Source organism: Leopardus geoffroyi, chromosome B3 (assembly GCF_018350155.1).
Source record: "Leopardus geoffroyi isolate Oge1 chromosome B3, O.geoffroyi_Oge1_pat1.0, whole genome shotgun sequence".
In the NCBI taxonomy this organism is placed as follows: domain Eukaryota; kingdom Metazoa; phylum Chordata; class Mammalia; order Carnivora; family Felidae; genus Leopardus; species Leopardus geoffroyi.
The window spans coordinates 119,527,405-119,543,677 of record NC_059337.1 but is presented as its reverse complement, the minus strand read 5'-3'; the positions used below and the strand labels follow the sequence as shown (position 1 = coordinate 119,543,677).

At 49.6% G+C, this 16,273-nt stretch overlaps 1 long non-coding RNA gene across 3 annotated transcripts in view; it reads left to right on the top strand.

Moving 5' to 3' along the window:
• Positions 1-12,573: 12,573 nt before the first annotated feature.
• The window catches only part of LOC123582015, a 34,338-nt gene continuing 30,638 nt past the window's right edge, over positions 12,574-16,273 (top strand). The window contains exons 1-2 of one of the 3 annotated variants that reach the window (XR_006704146.1): positions 12,997-13,832; positions 14,508-14,661. This is a non-coding gene — a long non-coding RNA (uncharacterized LOC123582015). Of the gene's footprint in view, positions 12,974-12,996; positions 13,833-14,507; positions 14,662-16,273 lie in introns of those variants that run through there. The other 2 variants (XR_006704147.1, XR_006704148.1) reach the window with 2 other exon arrangements.

Here is a 16,273-nt window from a genome sequence, read left to right as displayed (position 1 = left end):
TATTTCTTGAATCAAATTCACCCTATGAGGCAAGATAAAGACAGGGTTAGTTTCCTTAGGCCAAGACAGGAAGGCCGGGCTGGGGGAGAGATTCCATTCAGGATTTCTTGGCCAGTCAGCTGCAACCCCCCAAATAAATCGAAACCTCCTAACCCAGCCTACTGCCAGGGTGTCCAGTGCCCTTTGTGGTTGGCATGAGACCAAACTGAGAGGTAAGAGGAGACCCCGTAGGGTATGGAAACTGAGGTCTTGCTATCAGGGCTGTTATGAGATGGGTCTCCACTCACTGTGGCCTGGTCCACACAAGAGCTGGAATTAGACTGGGGTATTTCTCAGTGAAGTGTCTGGAAGAAGTATAACTGTTCACTCCAAGGCCTGCCTCCTCATCCCATAATAATGTCATTCCTACTGTGCGTCTATCTTGCTCATTCCCTTTAGGCAACATAATCTGTCCTCACAAGAACCCTTTTAGTGTCTTGGATCCACAACTGAAAGTTGACATAGCTATTCTTGGGTTTTTTTTTTTTCTTATTTTTTTTCTTATTTTTTTCCTTTCTTTTCCTTTCCTTTTCTTTCTTTTTTCTTTTCTTTCCTTTTCTTTTCCTTTCCTTTTCTTTCTTTCTTCTTCTTCTTCTTCTTCTTCTTCTTCTTCTTCTTCTTCTTCTTCTTCTTCTTCTAGTTGATACACGTGGCATAGATATTCTCACTTGCAAGGTGCAGATTCAAAGATATGCAATCTTGAGGTAGCCTACACCTTGTATTCTATGGATTTGGGTTCCATGTGGCGTCAGGCACATAGATAACAATGTGAGTGGTGCCCCCTGGAGTTGTGCAAAGCAGTGGCTTTCCCTTCCCATTTTATGAATATGGAAACTTAGGTTCCCAGAGAGGTTAGGTAACTTGTCCCAAGTGACCGAGCTAGTAAGTGGCAAAGACCAGACTCCACCTCAAGGGAGTCTGGTGTCAAAAGCTGTTCTTTTTTGACTTCATTCCTCTCTTGGCCTCCTCTCCATGTCAGCCTACCCTGGAAGGATGAATGGGGATGTTATGTTTTTTTTTTTTTTCAACGTTTATTTATTTTTGGGACAGAGAGAGACAGAGCATGAACGGGGGAGGGGCAGAGAGAGAGGGAGACACAGAATCAGAAACAGGCTCCAGGCTCTGAGCCATCAGCCCAGAGCCTGACGCGGGGCTCGAACTCACGGACCGCGAGATCGTGACCTGGCTGAAGTCGGATGCTTAACCGACTGCGCCACCCAGGCACCCCGGGGATGTTATGTTAATGGCATCTGTAATGTCGCTAACTTATCACAGGACATCCACGATAAGCCAGATGTCACCCGATGGGCAAGGATGTGAGTGATGGAAGCTCAGCTCTTGCCAGGAGATGGGGATGAAAAATCTCTTGACCAAACCCTGTATCTGAAGCTGCTAGTTCCTGCCTTCAGGGAGATAGTTACCACCTTGACCTAGAAGTTGGGGATGGGGGCAACCCCATGCCCTCTGAGAGGCACCCTTCCAGAGGCTACAGGTGGAGGGAGGGCCCAGTGTCAGCCTGAAGCCAGTCCCACCCTCAGATGTGAACTTCTGACAGATTCCTGGTGGGGGTGGGCAGGTGTCGGAATTTGGGGGTTGGAGGTGGGGGGAGTGAAGTGTACCCTTCCGGAGACATCTAGCTAGGTCACACCAGATCCAAATCCTGGGTCTTCTGCCTCGCAGTTCTGTGGCTTTGAGCCAACCATTAAATTCTCTCTTAGCTTTGATTGCTTTGCCTACAAAACAGCCTGGTACTGGGACTTGTGAGCACCCCCTGGTCCCCTGAATTAGCACTGTGGCCGAGGGCATGGACTGTAGAGCCAGACTGCCTGGGTTCAGATTCATTGCCCTATCACTTACTTGGTGACCTTGGGAAAGTTACCCAACTTCTTTCTGCCTTCTGTGCCTCAGTTTCTTCATCCATAAAATGGGGATAATGGTAGTAACTACCCCTTAGGATTGTCAGGAAGATTAGACATGTACAGTGCTGGAAAAGGTGCAAAAAGCTATACTGTGAACGTACAAAATACATTTCTTGTGAGTGTTGGTTTCTATTATCATCCTGCAGGGGCATACTGTACCTGGCAATATGGTAGGGAACAGGACAGATCCAGTCCCAGCTTGCATGGAGTGACTGATGGAGGTAATATTTTGTGTTTGTTTAATTTTTTAAATGTTTTATTTGTTTTTGAGAGAGAGAGAGAGAGAGAGAGAGAGAGAGAGAGAGAGAGAGAGAATGCAAGCAGGGGAGGGGCAGAGAGAGAGAGGGAGACAGGTTCCAGGCTCTGAGCTGTCAGCACAGAGTCTGATGTGGGGCTTGAACCCACGAACCACGAGATCATGACCTGAGCCGAAGTCAGACACGTAACCCACTGAGCCACCCAGGTGCCCAGGAGGTGATATTTTGAAAACACTTGCATGGTAACTGACCCTGGGGACTCAATACATCATAGCTCTTAGTATTATTATTAATGGGTGCCAGACCCCTTACCACACTGAATCCACTCAATTTCTCTGACAGGTCAGGGGTTTTGTCCCCCTTGTGACAGATAAGACAATAAGGCTCAAGGAGGGAGATCCCGGGAGTAGGCTACCCCTCTCCCTTGCTGTAGTGCTGGTCATTTTCAGCACCAGCTGTAGCCAAGTCATTTTTCTCCCCCGGAAGCCGCCTCCCTGAGTCACTACCCAGCCGTCAGCAACAATTTTTGGAGGGAGGAGGGGGGAAATGCAAGGAAGAGAAAGGATGTGTGTTTGAATCAATAATCCCATTATGAATCTGTCACCCATAAACGTGTTTCACTTTTTTAAATGCTCTTGTGTATTTTGGGCTTACCCCTGGAGAGTAAGCCTTCTCCTTTGTTGTGCTGGCCAGTTCTCCTGAGGGTCTCCTCAGAGAGCCTCAGAGGCCCTCCTCTATCACCGTCCTGTCATCAGACATTGGACTAGACATTCCACTTTCTTTGTTTAGTCAAGGGGCTGATGCTGGGAGAAAAACAAGAGAGATTCTGATTCACATTTAACTGATGTACGGTGAACATGTATTAATTCCTGGACTTTTTGACATCGTCTCAATGCATCCTCCCAGCTACCCTGAAAGACGTGTATCATAATGCTTTCCAAGTGAGGAAGCAACCTCAGAGAGGCCAGGTGACCTCCCCAGGAACATGCAGCCATCAAGGGCCGAGTGGAATCTAGACCCACTGCTTTCTTGTTCTCTCTCTCTCTTTCTTTAAGCGCTAGGCCTGACATGGGGCTCAAACTCATGACCCCGAGATCAAGAGTCACATGCTCTACCACTGAGCCAACCAGCTGCCCCTCTTGTTTTCCTGAAGATGGAATCAGAGCCTCAAGGAGAGAAAGGGACCTTGGATATAAGGAGGCGAATGGAGTCCCAGTAATGCTTGAGCCACCATCCAGCCTCACTGAGAATGGGGGACAGGGAAGGAAGGGCCACTGAGGGAAAGGCGGGTGAATCCCCAGAGTCAGGGCTGCTAAGAACATCTTACTTCACACACCTGGGCCCGTTTTCTTTTCTTAGTTCTCCAGGGAACAATGCCCTTCGGACTTTTCTTGGAGGGTCTCAGGGAGTGGGAAGGAAGGAACACACTTTGGACAATGCTTTCAAGCCAGCCTTGTAGAAAGTCCTGTCTCCCGTCAGTCACCTTCTAGGTGCCACCTGTAGCTCCCCTGAGGATCTTATTCCAGCAGAACACCACCCACCAGGGTTCAGCTGCCCATAACCCCTGCGCCCTCCCACCCTCAGCATGAAAGCTTCCTTCTTTAGCTCCCAAGGGAAAAGAAAAACATTCCATTCATGTGCCCTTGTCTCTTCCCCAGTGTTCACTATGGGCAGTGTGGAACAATGGAGGGGGGAAAAAAAGCTTAGAGGACTCGTTCCATTAGCCTGCTGCATGCCCCTTGGCTGTGTCTCAGTTTCCCTTCAGTCTCAGGTGGTAGGAATGACCACATCCCTGATGCCCTGAGAGGGTGTTTGTTCTGATTTATCCCACAGGACTGTTTCATGACAACTTAACCCAGTACCTTCAAAAAGTATTTATGGTGTACCTAGCCTGTGCCAGATACTGTAGGTGGGAATACTGTGGGCTGAAACAAAGCAAAGCCCCTGTTTGCATAGAATTCAGGTTCTGGTTGTGGGGGATAGTTAACAGGCAAGTAAAGGAACAAGCAAGATAATTTAAGAAGGCGAAAGTATTAAGGAGAAAACAAAGCAGGGTGGGGGGCTGTAGACAGATTACAGAAGAGGTCTCTTTTGGAAGAACAGGGAGGACATTCTGGGGAGTCAACATCTGGGCAGAGACCTGAGTCATGAGAAGCCAGCTATGGGGGGGGGGGGCGGCTGGGGCAGGTGGCAAGGTTAAGGGGAAAGCTGGTGTTCGCGTCCTGGGGAGGAGCCAGGGAGGTAGTTCTGAGGAACAGTGAGGAGGCAAGGGTAACTGGAGGGGACAACTGAAGGCTCAGGTGAGCCTTTGACAGGAACATAGCGGGTCATTAGGGGTCAGGCCCTGCAAGGCCTCGTGGGCCAGGGGAAGAACTTTGGATGTCATCCTCAGCGTGAAGGGAAGCTGCTGGCAGTTGTAAAATAAGGAGGCCAGTCAGGAGGTAGCTCTTGGTCCGGGCCAGAGACCCTACTGGTTGGTTGAGGGGCCAAAGGTGGTAGTCGTGATGGAGAGTAGAGGGTAGATGGAGAGGAGAGGGATTAATACAAAAGAAATTGGAAAGCAGCAAGGGCTCTCCCAAGAGCCCTTGGGAGAGTGCAGTTGTTGAAGTTCAGAGATCTTGGAGCCCAGGTCTCCCTGGCAGCCGTTTCTATGTTCTCCTCATAGAGTCTCAACAGTGCACACAGCAGGCCCCAGGCTTCTCCCAGGAGATCCGTAGGAAACCTGCCCAAAGGGTCCCTGTGGCCTTTCTCCTTCCCTGTGTCCAGAAGTTTAGCCTCCATCTGTTTATCATGTTCAGGGGCAAGGCTCTGATCCAAGCAGATCCCAGTGATCAGTGAAGCAGCCTGCCACAGCCATTGATATAAAGCTGTTGTAAATGGGTGGAAAAGCAGGAGCGTCTGGAGGAGGAGGAGGAGAGGGAGGCAATGGACATATGACCTGATGAGCAGCGTTACCAGAGACCCAGGAGACGGCGGGGAGTGAGGGAACCATGGCAATGCTGCATCCAGTGAAGGATGGGCGAGGGGTGGGGGAGCAGAGACACCACCAAGGGCTGATCCCAGGAAGAATTCTTTACTCTTCGGCCCTCTGAGGGGGGCAGCTTGACCGTCATTGGTTGCATGACCTTGGGCAAGTTCCTTCTCTTATCTGAGCTTCAATTTCATTGTGCGTGAAGTGAATAGCCATGAAGATGATGTGAAACAACATCTACAAAGACCTATAACAGACATTCGTTATTTTGTGAGCTGTCCCACATCCGAACCTGATTCCTATTCGGGAGAATTCCCCAACTGGTGAGTCCCCAAGGAAGACAGAGCCCTCGAAGCCACAATGAAAATGGAAATGCCAGACGTTTGCTTTCGCAGTTAGAACATAGTCATGTGACCTGAGCTCTACCAAGCAGAAGCAGTCCTCCCTGACTTTGTGTTGAGAGCCAGTGACACAAAGGAGCAAGAACCCAAGAGAAGCCCCTATGATAGCAGTAGTGGTTGCTGTAAGATCAAGTTGTAGGGTAACAGGTTGGCAGCAGACTTCCTTGCTCAGGGTCAGTGGTAGGGTCAGTGGAAGTTCCAGCACCTAGGGTCCAGTGGAGGTGACAGTAACTACATTAACTCTAGTTCCAGATCTGGAGAATCTCTGCACTACCCAGTATCTTTCTAGGAAAGGCCTTATTCTTTTTCTTTCTTTCTTTTTTTTTTCAAACAAAAAAATCTTACATATTTGGGGCACCTGGCTGGCTCAGTCAGCAGAGCACGTGACTCTTGATCTTGGGGCTAGAAGTTCAAACCGCACGTTCAGTGTGGCGATTACTTAGAAATAAAACCTTGAAGCGGGGCGCCTGGGTGGCTCAGTCGGTTAAGTGTCCGACTTCGGCTCAGGTCATGATCTCGCGGTTCGTGAGTTCAAGCCCCGCGTCAGGCTCTGTGCTGATGGCTCAGAGCCTGGAGCCTGTTTCAGATTCTGTGTCTCCCTCTCTCTCTGACCCTCCCCCGTTCATGCTCTGTCTCTCTCTGTCTCAAAAATAAATAAACGTTAAAAAAAATTTTTTTTTTAAAGAAATAAAACCTTGAAGGGATGCCTGGGTGGCTCAGTCAGTTGAGCGTCTGACTCTTGATTTTGACTCAGGTCTTGATCCCGGGGTCGTGGGATCAAGCCCTGTGTTGGGCTTCATACTGAACATGGAGCCTGCTTGGGATTCTCTGTCTCCCTGTGCCTCTGTCCCTTGCTCATGCTCTCTCTCTGTAAAAAAAAAAAAAAAAAGAAAAGTTCTTATATATTTATTACCGAACCAACCTGCTAGTGCAGAAGCAGAGAAACAGAAAAAAAATACGTTCCCAATAAAACACATCCAATTGTTCAGGAGTAGCGATGTTTACGGTGTGATATGGTATGAGCCAGGGCCCTTGACACAGCATAAATGTGTACCATCTCATGTGTGACCCCTTATATACCCAGCTTGATTCTTCTGCAGTGTCTCCTCTTGGAGTTTTACCTGATTTCACTACCAGTTTTCATCTGAATCCACCAGGGAACGGGACAATTCTGCTTTTGTTTCTTAGCCAGGAATCGTTTGATCCTGCAAGTCCTGTGAAAACACATAGTGAGGAATAGGCAACCACACACCCCATGATGGTGGAGAAGAGAGAGGAGCAGTAAATTCCTTTTTGAGTCAAACCAGAGAGAGTCGTTTATAAACCAGATCCCGAGCTATTATAAGATGTGAGTATCGTACCTAACTCTACTCCCCAGTGCCATCCAGCTTGGGAACTCGTTTCCCTTAGTAATCTTATTTGGGCCACATTTGGGCTGTGATTAGGAAGGGGTTACAAACAGAAGGGTTTGAAGAGAGGTCTCTTCATAAGTTATGGGTCTATGGTATGGATGAGACTGACGGTTGCCCACTCAGTTTCTCTTTTCTCTTTTTTCCTTAGCATCAGCACCCTAATTTTATTCAGAGTGGTGATGTCTGTAGCTAAAAGACTACATTTCCCAGCCTCCTTTGCAGCTAGGAGGGTCTCTTTGGTAAAGTTCTCGCCAACGACATGTGAGCAAAAATCTTAAGATATTTCACAAACATCCTTTTTGCTCTTTCTACCTTTCCTCTAGCTTCCTGTCTAGAACACAGACATGATGGCTAGTGCCTCAAGAGCTGTTTTAGACTATTAGGTGACCTTGAGGATGGAAGCTAAGATTAGGAGAGTGGACTAAAGAACAGGAATCTGGGTGCCCGAAGATCCAGAACCACCATGCCACCGTATCAACCCTGCGCTGCCCTGGTGAGGTTTGTTTGTTTGTTTGTTTGTTTTTTACATAGGGAGAAATAAATTTCCATCTCCTATCTTCCACCAGTGTTTAAACCACTGTTTTCTGGTCTATCACATAAGCAATTCCTCACTGATAGAATGAAGACGGATTTGAAACCAAATGTTTTGACCTGGGGAAAAGTTGAAGGGCTTGCCATCAGAGCAGAGATCTGCTTTTCCCGAGTTTTGATAGCTGGGGATCTCTTGGATCTGTCACTCGTCTCCAACCTTATAGACCTTGATGCTCACTAATCCTATTCTTTCTCTTGCCATCTAGACGACCACCTTCAGCATCTTGAGTGGTGGCTTGTGCAGTGATCTAACTTTGATTTGCTGCAGGAAGCCCCTTACTTTTTTGTTTTGGTGCTTTTTCCATACATCTTCGATGCAGGGAAAGCTACAGGCATGGTTCTGTTCCTGCCTCTGGTACTTGCTTGTGTGCTCTAACTCACAGGAAGCTTCCCTGTGCCTCAGTTCCTTTACCTGTAAAATGGGGACGGTGATGCCTATCCTGGCTTTGTTAGAGAGCTCTCAAAGAAAAGTATGCATGAAAGTGTTTAGAAGATGGTGAAGGATCATACAGAAATCTGGTCATCTTTTTTCCGGTCATCTTTTTTCATCAAACGATGGCTCAGAATATATCAACCGTCTCATTTGTAAGCTTTCATTTTTTTCTGCTTTATACTTGTCCTCACTTGCAACTCAGCTGCCCACCTTTCTCACTCTCCAGTCTTTTAAGACCCACCCTAGATTTATATCTGTTGACTTGGTATTTTACTATATAGAATTCATAGATAGATAGCATGTATTTATTGAGATTTACAACTACCTCTGGCAATCTCCATTAACATTTATTGAGTGCTTACTATGTGCCAGGCATTTTGCTCAGCCCTGTACCTGAATCATCTTATTCAATACTCACAAAAAAACCTATGAGATGGGTGTTACTGTTACCTTCTTTCTAAAGATGAGGAAACTGAGTCACAGTATGGTTATGGGCCAGCAGCTAGTAAATTGTGTAGTCAGTATTTGAACCCAGATTAGGCTTTGTGGCAATAAGACAGTTCGGGTTCTCTAAGGAAGCACGTGCCAAGGCAGGGTTACGAGTGCAAGTGATTTATTTGGGTGGTGGGTAACACCTGTGAAAGGTAAGGGGGAGGAAGCAGGGCTGGACAGGAAGAGCCTTAGACCATGATGCAGATCTCGCAAAGTCTCAGCCAATCTAACAGGGAGTTCTGGAGCAGATTGCCCAGTAAAGGATCCTTGAGTTGGGCAGAAATAGCCAAGCCCCAGCCCCCCGCCCCCACCCCCCCCCCCCCCCCCCCGCCAGGCAGACTCCCTCAAACACTGCAGTGGGGGATTATAACTAACAATACTGTGCCATATACTTGAATGTTGTAAGAGATTTTAACTGTATTCACCACAAAAAAGAAATGATAATTATGTGACGGGATGGAGGTGGTAGTTAATGCTATGGTGGTGATCGTTTTGCAATTTATGAATGTATCAAATCATCATGTTGTATACCTCAAACTTATACAATGTTATATGTCAATTATATCTTAATAAAGCTGGAATGTGGGGGAGGGCACTGTGTGGAGATCTCTAAGAGGCTGCAGCTGGAGGCTGTCTGCTAACCACACTCTTGCACCTGAATAGGTAGCCTTTCTTTGAAAGGCCATCCAAGTTCAACTCCATAGCTTCTGCATACCTGGTGTAACAGACAACATCTGCATCTCAGGGAGTTTATCCCTTGCTCAGGGTCCTAGGGTCCAGGCACAGCTAGGCTTGGCTCTGAACTGCAGGTTGGTCCAGTCCTGCTTCATACATCTCACCTCAGGCCCGGTGGCTACCGAGCCGTGCTTTTCTCCTGGCCAAGGTCATAAGGAGCAGAGACAGCCAGACCACACAAGCCCATTTCAAGTTTTTGCTTGGGTCATATCTGCCGAATTCCATTGGCTGAAGCCAGTCACATGACCAAGGCGGAAGGCAATGGAGCGGGGCAAAAAATTCCCTCCACAAGGGAAGTTTATGCCAAGAGTGGAGAGAGAGGGAAGAATCGTGGACAAATGCATCCACTGTCTGGCCAGCCATCTGGCACCAAAGACTATACCTTGCCCATTTTGTCATAAGTGGTTGGTACAGCACCTGATAGGAGGTATTATGGTGGAGTGGCCAAAAGCATAGTTCTGGAGTCAGATGGCGGGGGTGAGACCTGGCTTCAATACTACGAGCTATGCCATCTCAGGTTGACTTGACCTCTGGGAGCCTCAATTTCCTCTTTTGTAAATAGGGTTAATTAAAGAATCCATGTTAACAGGGTTTGAGGGTTAAATGAGACAATGTATGTAAAACACTTGCCATGGTGCCTGGTACATGGTAGGCACTCACAAATGTTCTACTTATTTCTAATCCTGTATGATGATTCCTTAACGTTTGCTAACCAGAACCGTGTATTCGTCTAGGAACCCACCTCCGTGCCCAGGTCCTAAGACAGCTTGCAGCAATGGACCTCCCAACTCCTTCACCTGTGACCATCTCCTCTTAGTGCATTCCCGTCAAAACCCAGGTTTAGGATGCCTGTCTGGAAAAATCTCATCCCACCCAACACCTCCTTATGTGTCCCTTTATCATCTCGTGGAGAAGGTCGTCTTCTCCACCCTCCCACCCATACCAACTTCCTCTTACTTAGAATCACCACTTGGCACAGCCAAGGGTTGAGGTAGGGGGAGGTGTTGAAGGGGATGGGAGGAGAGACCCCTTCCCAGCACACACCAGAGGGAGGAGGGACTGTGGTGGGCACAGTGGGGAGGAGGCCAGCCGAGCACGGAAAGCCAGCCAGGGAAGGTTTAGCCTGCAATCCAATTCCACTTAATATCCCATAATAAAATGCTGTCAACATGAGTTTCCTGTTCAAGTGGATTTGTTAAGAAGGCTGGGGGAGGTCAGAGATGCATTGTGGCTCTCCTGGGGTTGGGGGAGAGACCAGTGGGGTGATGGGGTACCTCAGGCATGAAGGCCCCCTTCTCACCCCTCCCCACTGCAGTCCAAACAGGTTCCCAGGAAGGGGTTTGTCACACTTGTCTGTCTCTGTCAACCCGTGATGACTCACAGAGGGGCCCTTGACCCCGCTGGAAGGAGACTCTATCTCCTTCAATAAGCATCCAGCCACTGAGGCAGAGAGTGTGATTTTAATGTAGGGGATTCAGACCTAGACCAGAAGGTGAGTAGGTGTCCCCAGGTATATCAGAGCCCCTGAAATGTCACCATGAAGGGGGAGCCACAAAGCCAATGCTAGGGCAACCTTAAGGGACAGAGAGCTGCTTAGTGAGAAGCCTGATGATCTGGGGTGGCCTCAGTCCTCTTGAATGACAACTCAGGGGGTGACCCCACCTAGTTACTCAAAATTATTTCTGTCTGCCCATCTCTGCCTCCCTAGCGGACTGTCTGCTAAGGTTTCCTTCCTCCTGGGGCACAGACCTGACTTCCCCAGGGTCCTGAAAGTGCTTGAGCTGCCTGGGGAGCCTCGAGGGGGAGCTTGACCAGACTTGACAATTGAGTGGTCACCATGGATCAGGCACGGAGCTGGGGGCTGTCCTGATGTCATCTTGTTGAATCCAGGGAAGAGCAGAGGGGTTAAGGCCAGAGGATGAGAGGCTAGTATTATCCCCATTTTCTTAGGAAGTAAACAGGGGCCCAGGGAGTTTCAGAAATGAAACCACGACCTCATGTAGCGAAGAGACAGCAGTGGGACAGAAGCCCACACAGGGGGTGTGGGGAGCTGACTACAGGCTCAGTCAGAGCCTTCTGGAGCCCAGCTTGGGCTTGGAGAGGGAAGCTGGGGAGGGCTGCAGAGAGGTGTGAGGCACAAGTTGAGGGGACGAGGTCAGACCATGGGTCCTCTCCCTGGGCCTACAGGCGGGTGACAAGCTAGGCCTGTGAGACCAGGGGAGGGGGGCGTGGGCAGGGGGCTGAGGAGGGTAGGGCTGGGCTTCCAGCCCTTTTGTGAGCCCTTTTAATTCGTGTAAATGAGGGTTTTTAATTTGTTATTCTGGGTTTTATTTCTATTACCATCTCATTTGCCTCTAAACCCTATTTCGCCCCAGCCTGGACCGAATTCCATTTGATGCATTAGGACTAATTCTCCTCCCAAAGGGTTAGATGTTTTCTCCCCACACAAAAGTCGCTTATTTTGGATAAAGAGACGATTAGATTTATCTTTAATATTTTAATGGCAGCTGGGATTAGTGGGCAAACAGCCCCAACTGGGCTTGTTCACTGCGGATTAGGTTCTGATAAACTCTCAGATGGGGAGCTCCCCCCACCCCACTCTACTTTCTGTTTTCCACAAAGTGATTTTTATTATTTTTTGTTGAAAAAAAATTCCCTTGTCTTTTGGAGCATCATAAATTCCATTTGCTGTTTTCTATTAAATCAAGTTGATTAAATTCGTTGTGACTCTTTGCACATAGATCTTTTTAATTTTAACGTCTCCAGCATAAAATCTTTAATGGTGCAATTTGAAATGGCTGCAATATACAGTACAGGCCTTGATAAAACAGATGGAAATGAGGTTCTTCCAGGGAGGGGGTCCTGTCAGGAGGGGTAGAGTCGGGAGCAGGCACAGACCTCCAGGAGAAGGCGGGGAACGACTGTCTGCGAGGCCCAGAACAGACTAGCTTCCAATCCCTGCTCTGACTAGTAACCTTGGCCGACATTTATGGAGTGCTTACTCTGTGGGTAGTAACCTTGGTTGATGTTCGGTGGATTGCTTGCCATGTGCCCGCCACTGTGCATGCATTGTCGATAATCCTTCCGAGGAGGCTCAGAGAGGCCTCATGCTCAAGGTCACACAGCACGCTGGTGGCAGTGGTTGAGACCAGGTTATCTGTGGCTGGTGGAGCCTCTTCTTACCTCTTGTAGCCTTCATTTCCTTATCAGTGAGATGGGGTGATCAGTGGTGCCCTGGCTCACAGGTGCTTGGAAAGATTAGATGAGGTCCACAAATGGCCTCGGGAATGGGATGGGGCTGGGCTCTCCTGGGAACACAGGGGTGAGGTCAGCCCATTTGGGGCCCAGAGGCCCTGCCATCGCCGGGAAGAGCTGATTTTTGAGACCTTGGGAACCTTCCTGGACTCCAGGGTCGGTAACAGGCCCCTGGGACCTGGGCTCCCCCTCCCATCACCTCTCCAGACCTCAAGCCTCCTGCCTCGGGCTTTTCTCTCTGTCCCTCCAGCTCTAATCCTGACCTCATCAAGTCCTGGGAAGGGTTGATCCACAGAAGCAAATCCCTCATTCGGAGGGACAAAATCAGCTTAATTTGCAGCAACTTGAAGCAGGTCTTTGCCAGGATTTGAATATCAAATTATCCCACAGCCCAGGCTAGCCTGGGAGGCCTCCTGCCGCAATATGGACAGACATGCTCTGGGCTCCTCCAAGAAGATTGTTCTGCAAGTGAGTGAGGCTGGCCTGGGCTGGGTGTGCGTGGAGTGGGGGCGCCAGGGAGAATCAGAGGGTGCTGGAAGGCAAGGGCACGGCAGCTCCCAGGCCTGGGGGATGGGAGGGCAGCGGGAACCTCTTATTCATGGGGCTTACCTGGGGGCGGTGGGGGGGGGGGTGTCTTGTCAAATATACAGGTTCCCAGGCCCCTCTCCGAACATAAGGAATCAAGGTTTTTACAATTAGGAGAGTTTGAAAAATTCTGGAGTTTCCTGGTTAGCCAATCAGCAAATACTTACCTAGTGTGCACACAGTTTGTACCACCTCACGTTTTGAGGTGATCAGCTTCCTCTGGCATCCACTCCATCCATCCCCAGCCTGTGGCACTGCAGACCATGTTCCTTTTGCCCGCTACTCCGCGATGGCCCCAAATGCCTGGGTCGGCTGCTGCTCGAGGGTTCTTCAGCCTTCCCTCCCAGGTCAGTGTGCCTATTTCCTTCCTTCCTGGCAGACATCCTCGGATGTCAGCCACACGGGACACAGTGCCCAGACACAAGCTGTGGGGGTCAGACCCCTCTTACAGGCATGTTACTCCCCCAGGAATCTGTGAGCTGCTTCGAGAAGGGTGGGGACTCTAAGTCTGGCCTCAAGCCTCCATCAGTGTTGGGTGAGACCTATTGGTCCTTCTTGCACAGAGTGCGCCCCCTTGGGACCTTCGGTGTGAAAGCAGCAGCTGGGACTGCTGAGATAGCCCCGTATGGGCCGGTCTGTCCATCCAGTACCATTGACAGAGAGCTGAAGAGTCCTGTCCTCAGAGAGCCCACAGCTGGGGAGAAAACAACACAGTGTGACAAGCTCATAAAGACCCTAAGAGGTAGGAAATACTATTGAACACATCCACTTCACAGATGAGGAAACTGAGGCACAGAGAGAATAGTAACATGCTCAAGGTCACACAGTTATAAGTGGTGGACCTGGGATTCACACCCAGGCAGTCTGACTGAGCCTGTCCTCTGAACCACTTTGCTGTCCATCCGTCCATCTTTATCTGTAACTCTTTGTTTATGTATATTACTTCTCTATAAGTGGCTTGCCCTGTTTTTAAAGGCATAATCATAGAGTGTTTGGGGAGCATCGAAAGGCTTACTAAACCTACATGAGGGCAGCCACAGAAGGCTTTTTGGAGGAGGCATCTTTATTCAATAGTTGCTCAGTTGTTGAGGAACTATTGAGTACCTGGCACTGATGATGCAGAGATGAAAAAAGCCATGGTCCCTGTCCTCCAGGAGCTCACAGGCTAGGAGATGAATGCCTGTACGCAGATGTGCTAAGTGCACTGAGAAAGCATAGGGCATTATGGGAGCACTGTGGAGACACCAAGGCTGGGAAGGTCAGAGAAGGCTTCCTGGAGGAGGTGTATGTGAGCTGAGAGTGGAAGAATGAATGGGAATCTCAGAGACATGTCCCCTCCACTAGGCCCAGTCGTTCAGCTGAGGTTAAGGGCGCCCAGAGGCTCTGCTGGGTACTCACTCTACTTTCTCTTGGCCAGACTCTCCTCCATGGAGCCCTCCTGGTGCAACCAGCCTCCATCTCTTCTCTGACTGCCTACCCCAGGCAGGCAGATGCCCTCCTGAGGTCTACATCCCCAACTCCTGTGTGTTCCTGGGAGGCAGGGCCTGAACACCAAACTCCTGAACACCCAGGTATTACGCCTAGCAGGGGTCAGGCAGGATCTGTCCCTGTGGCCTTGGGAGAAGGTGTTTGATTTGAGGGCATCTAGAACTCAGAGCAAGAAAGGAGCACAGAGACCACCTAGAAGGAAGGAGTAAGGCCCAGGGAAGTAATAGGAGCTGCCCAGGCCCACAACTGAGATAGGACTCAAGCTCAGGCTCCCAGTGCCCTGATCTCCTCTCTGGGGTGGTCTGGCCCCACCTGGGCTCTCCTCTAAAGCTTGCCCCCGGGGCCTGCCTAGCCTGATGGTGGCCAGAGTAGTCTCCCCTGAATAACGATGGTATTGGCTGAGATTAAGGGCAACTAGCTGGCTCTTGGCTTTTCCTTTTTATATAACAACTAATCTCCTTCTAATCAGCCATTATTAAATTATATTCCATTTTTAATTCATTCACAGATCACCGTTGGGACAGCTGGATGGATAATTGGGGAGAGATAATTTATGTAAATGAGGAATAGCAGAAGGTAGGGGAGAGGGAGGCTGAGGGCCAAAGGGGGCCCCTCCTGTGCCCAGGCTGAGGAGGGGGGCAGTGAGCTGGCCCTGCCTGGAAACGGGTGACTGGGGAACGCTGAGGGGATTGGGGCCTATCATGGGACCTCAGGGCTCCCGACTGGTTAGATTGTCCCTCAGCATCACTTTGAATGCTTCTGGTAAGTGGGGAGCTCACTACTTTTTGGGGGGGCAGCTCCCAGGCCCATCAGGTCCTCCTCCTTAGAAGTGGATCCTGAGAGGCAGTGAAATAAATGTCCTGGAGAGTTCCAGAGTCAGAGCTTTGTTTGATTCCAGCTCCACCACTGTGTAGCTGACTCTTAACCTTAGTTTCCAGTCTGCTTCATGAAGGGATGGATGTTGAGGCTCAAGAACCTCTGAGCCACGCTGGTGGAGCATGGAAAAGTAGCAGAGGAAGAGCCTGGTTACCTAGTGGCTCCTATCACCAGGGTGAGGACTCTCTGAGAGTCCAATCTACCCCTGACTAACATTTGCCTCAGGCCATGAGGCTTTCTTCTGGAAACACAGACTAAATCCACTTCCTTTGCATATCTGACCTGTCCGTCCTGCTGATAATAATTACAGAGGCCACTGACACCTCAGTGTGTTCCCCTTGTGCGTGTTACGCTAAACACTTGCTATATCGCATCTCGATGAATCAGCAGACCGACCGTAAAGTGGGTGCTCCTGTCTCCACTTTAGCGATAAAAATACCGTGGATCCAAGCTCTCTCCTGACGATTCCTTCAACAAAACTAAGACCGAAGCCAGCTTACAAAGGGACAGGAGGTTCATAAAACCTGGAGCCCAGCTGGAGGCCATTTGGGGAAGGTGCCTTGGGGACTGGGAGACAGGGACAGGGCCGACAGGGGAGGTAAGTCAGGAAGGTTGGGCCTCCGGCCCCCCTGGCGGTCTCTTTGGGGCCCCAGGAATCAGGTGTGGGTAGGCACAGGTGTCTGACGGGGCCTGAGGGGATGAGGTCTGCAAGTATATGGGGCTGGCATAGTGGGTAGGGCCTTGGACCATTCCCAGAGGGAGGCAGGGGATTATGGAGGGTTAGGGAGGGTGGTCCCAGAGGGTCCAGCAGAGTAATGG